The sequence below is a fragment of the Sapajus apella genome, unplaced genomic scaffold, assembly GCF_009761245.1.
Source record: "Sapajus apella isolate SASKATOON/1434 unplaced genomic scaffold, GSC_monkey_1.0 scaffold3, whole genome shotgun sequence".
NCBI lineage: Eukaryota > Metazoa > Chordata > Mammalia > Primates > Cebidae > Sapajus > Sapajus apella.
Window position 1 is genome coordinate 3,402,853 of NW_022436943.1, and position 4,847 is coordinate 3,407,699.

General features: G+C 47.0%; 1 pseudogene across 1 annotated transcript; it reads left to right on the top strand.

Moving 5' to 3' along the window:
* The first annotated feature begins 690 nt into the window (after positions 1-690).
* Positions 691-3,212, top strand: LOC116530405 (annotated as a pseudogene). Its single transcript, XR_004259975.1, has 2 exons — positions 691-784; positions 879-3,212. The product of XR_004259975.1 is annotated as a DDB1- and CUL4-associated factor 4 pseudogene (transcript).
* Positions 3,213-4,847: the final 1,635 nt, after the last annotated feature.

Below are 4,847 nucleotides of genomic sequence, written 5' to 3' on the forward strand. Positions count from 1 at the left end.
AAAAAAAAAAAAAAAAAAATAATAATAATAATAATAATAAAATAAATTTTATTTTATTATGGTAGGGATGGGGTCTCCCTATGTTGGCCAGGCTGGTCTTGAACTCCTGGGCTCAAGTGATCCACCTGCCTCTGCCTCCCAAACTGCTTGGATTTCAGGCGTAAGCCACTGTGCTGGCTTGTTACTTTTTTTTTTTTTTTTTTTTTGAGATGGAGTCTTGCTTTATTACCCAGGCTAGAGTGCAATGGCATGATCTTGGCTCATTGCAACCTCTGCCTCCTGGGTTCAATCGATTCTCCTGCCTCAGTCTCCCAAGTACTAAAATTACAGGCGTGCGCCACCACGCTTGGCTAATTTTTTTATTTTAGTAGAAACAGGGCTTCACGATGTTGGTCAGGCTGGTAGATCACCTAAGGTCAGGATTTCAAGACCAGTCTGGTCAACATGGTGAAACCCTGCATCTACTAAAAATACAAAAAATTAGCTGGGTGTGGTGGCAGGCGCCTGTAATCTCAGCTACTCGGAAGGCTGAGTCAGGAGAATCCTTCGAACCTGGGAGGCGGAGGTTGCAGTGAGCTGAGATTGCGCCACTACACTCCGGCCTGGGCAACAGAGTAGGACTACCTCTCAAAAAAAGAAAAAGAAAAAACAAAACCAAAACACAATAAAAATTAAAAATAATTGGGCTGACGCTACACCTTGGTCTTTCCGGGTCCTTGCACATGTCGGCCCAAGTCCTGCAGAGCTAAGGCCGAGGGGGATCCGGAAGGAAACCTCTGAACAGTTTGATATTCAAATGTCCCAGCAGTTGAAAAGCCTCTTCTTTCTTCCATTGGATGGTCTTGGCACCTTGATGAAAACCAATCGACCATAAATAGGAACTGAAATGAATAAAAGTAGCTGGCAGAGTAGGAGTAGACGTGGGAGAAGAAGCCACCAGCAGAACCCTTGGTTCAGACTCCGTGATTCTGACGACAGGTCCAACTCCCGGGCAGCACAGCCCGCTCAAGATTCTGGTAACCATGATGACGAGTCTCCGTCGACCTCGTCTGGCACAGCTGGGGCCTCCTCTGTGCCAGAGCTACCTGGGTTTTACTTCGACCCTGAAAAGAAACGCCACTCCCGCTTGCTCCCTGGACATAACAACGGCAACTCCCTCACGAAAGAGAGCATCCGGCAGAAGGAAATGGAGAGCAAGAGACTGCGGCTGCTCGAGGAAGAGGACAAGCAGAAAAAGATTGCCAGGATGGGATTTAATGCATCTTCCATGCTATGAAAAAGCCAGCTGGGTTTTCTCAACGTCAGCAATTATTGCCATTTAGTCCACGAGCTGCGTCTCAGCTGCACGGAGAGGAAAAAGGCTCAGATTCGGCGCTTGGATCCCTCCGCCTTGGCAAGCGACCGATTTAACCTCATACTGGCAGATACCAACAGTGACCGGCTCTTCACAGTCAATGATGTCAAAGTCGGAGGCTCCAAGTATGGCATCATCAACCTGCAGAGTCTGAAGACCCCCACGCTCAAGGTGTTCATGCACGAAAACCTCTACTTCCCCAACCGGAAGGTGAACTCGGTGTGCTGGGCCTCGCGGGATCACTTGGATTCCCATATTCTGCTGTGCCTCATGGGACTCGCGGAGACTCCAGGCTGTGCCACCCTGCTCCCAGCATCACTGTTTGTCAATAGTCACCCAGGAATAGACCGGCCTGGCATGCTCTGCAGCTTCCGGATCCCTGGTGCCTGGTCCTGTGCCTGGTCCCTGAATATCCAAGCAAATAACTGCTCAGTACAGGCTTGACTCGGCAGGTCCTGTTGACCAACGTGGTGATGGGACACCGGTAGTCCTTTGGGACCAGCAGTGATGTCTTGGCCCAACAGTTTGCTCTCATGGCTCCTCTGCTGTTTAATGGCTGCCGCTCTGGGGAGATCTTTGCCATTGATCTGCGTTGTGGAAATCAAGGCAAGGGGTGGAAGGCCACCCGCCTATTTCATGACTCAGCAGTGACCTCTGTGCGGATTCTCCAAGACAAGCAATGCCTGATGGCGTCAGACATGGCTGGAAAGATCAAGCTGTGGGACCTGAGGACCACTAAGTGCATAAGGCAGTATGAAGGCCACGTGAACGGGTACCCCTACCTGCCCCTGCATGTGCATGAGGAAGAAGGAATCCTAATGGCAGTGGGCCAGGACTGCTACACGAGAATCTGGAGACTCCATGATGCCCACCTACTCAGAACCATACCCTCCCCATACCCTGCCTCCAAGGATGACATTCCCAGTGTGGCCTTCTCATCGTGGCTGGGGGGCTCCCGGGGCGCGCCAGGGCTGCTCATGGCCGTCGGGCAGGACATTTACTGTTATTCCTACAGCTAATTCCGCAGGGTACAGCCCAGAGGCATGTGGGTTTGACCTACGGGAGTCAAGAGTAGCTTTTTACTGCATCTAATGAGGGCATTGTAAGTGGCACTCAACGTATACAGATCCCATCCTCTGGCTGCCAGGAGAAAAGTGCTGAATATTCCGTGTGGAGACACTCAGGAAAGTGATTTCAGTTCAATTACTGGCTCAGAGAGCCTGGAGGTCCTTTTCATAAAAGGAACCTATTTCCTTTCCTTGTTGAATTCTTAGAACTTAGTTAACCCTCCCTGCCTTTTCTTAACAAGAAAGACGTTTCTAAGGATGGAAGATTGACCAAAACTGAAATTAAAGCTTCTTCCACCAAAAGCCCTTTGGAGAAGCCCAGTGATGAGACCGGTGAGATGCTTTGACTCCCCGGTGCCTGGTCCCAGGAAGACCTGCATCTGTACTTGGGGAAGCGAGCAGGAGAGGAGGGGGAGGTTACTTCTCTGAGTCTCTCCAGAAATATTGAAGGCTGGAGTTTGGAATCCTTGAACTTGGCCTTCTCCAACTCAACAGCAGATGACTAGGATTCTCCTGTTATTATCCAAAGGTGTGGGAAGGAAAGTCGGATCTTCTTGCATGCTAGAAGTTTTAAACAGTCTTTAGCATGCCTTTGTTGAGGTACCTTGCAGAATGTAAGGTATAGCAGCTCTGGTTTCTATTACGGTGAGTTGAACGTCAGATTCAAAAGCCCAGTGTCAAAAAAAATTGGCTTTGACTGTAATCTAGGAGCAACGGTTTGTGAGATGTTTATTCAGTGTTAAAACGCCTGTTTTTCTACCAAACAATAAACTAAGAAAAGAAAAAAAAAATTGTATACAACCAAATATAGCCATCTTTTCTTTTCTTTCTTTTTCTTTTCTTTTCTTTTTTTTTTTAGATAGAGTCTCACTCTGTCACCAAGGCTGGAGTGCAGTGGCATGATCTTGACTCACTGCAACCTCTGCCTCCTGAGTTCAAGTAATTCTCGTGCCTCAGCCTCCTGAGTAGCTGAGACTACAGGTGCATGCCACCACGCCTAGCTAATTTGTATTTTTAGTAGAGACAGGGTTTTGCCACGATGCCAGAGCTGGTCTCGAACTCCTGATACCATGATCCACCTGCCTCAGCAAAGTGCTGGGATTACAGGCGTGAGCTACCATGCCTGGCCCCATCTTTTCTTTTATAGCTTCTGGGTTTCTAGCCTTGGTTAAGAATCTCTCTCCTTCAAGTTCAATGGAGCTTAAAGGAAAAAATATTATCTCCCTGACCCCTAGGTTATACATATAGTTTCCTGTATTATCTTTAAAGTTTTTTTTCTTTTTTCTTTTTTTTTTTTTTTTTTTTTTGAGATGGAGTTTCGCTCTTGTTACCCAGGCTGGAGTGCAATGGCACGATCTCGGCTCACCGCAACCTCCGCCTCCTGGGTTCAGGCAATTCTCCTGCCTCAGCCTCCTGAGCAGCTGGGACTACAGGCACGCGCCACCATGCCCAGCTAATGTTTTTGTATTTTTAGTAGAGACAGGGTTTCACCATGTTGACCAGGATGGTCTTGATCTCTTGACCTCGTGATCCACCCGCCTCGGCCTCCCAAAGTGCTGGGATTACAGGCTTGAGCCACCGCGCCTGTCCTGTTTTTTTTCTTATATGTATGATAGTGGCCCAGATTTTTTTTCTTCCAAATAGGTAGTGCCAGTACCATCTATTAAGTTGGTCACTACTTAGTTCAATTACTTCTGTTTTTGTTTATTTTTATTATTTTTTTTTTGGAGCTTGCATGCCAAGTTCAATTACTTCTCAACTAAAACACTACTTAAGTTGTATACAAAATTCTCATCTATTTCTGGATTCTATACCCTGGTTCTCCTGACCAATTTAACTATCCCTTTTGTTGCGAATTTATAGATTCCATTGGTAGAGTGCACATTAATTGGGTTTTAGCTGTTCAATAAATATACATAAATATATGTATATTTTAAATATATAAATATATAAAAATATATTTTAATATATATAAATATATACATTTATACACACACACACACACACACACACACACTTTTGAGACGGAGTCTCACTTTGTCGCCAGGCTGGAGTGCAGTGGTGCGATCTTGATCTCGGTTCACTGCAACCTCCGCCTCCTAGGTTCAAGCACTTCTCTGCCTCAGACTCCCAAGTAGCTGGGACTATAGGCACGTGCCACCACATCTGGCTTTTTTTTTTTTTTTTGAGACGGAGTTTCGCTCTTGTTACCCAGGCTGGAGTGCAATGGCGCGATCTCGGCTCACTGCAACCTCCGCCTCCTGGGTTCAGGCAATTCTCCTGCCTCAGCCTCCTGAGTAGCTGGGATTACAGGCACGTGCCACCATGCCCAGCTAATTTTTTGTAGTTTTAGTAGAGACGGGGTTTCACCATGTTGACCAGGATGGTCTCGATCTCTTGACCTTGTGATCCACCCGCCTCGGCCT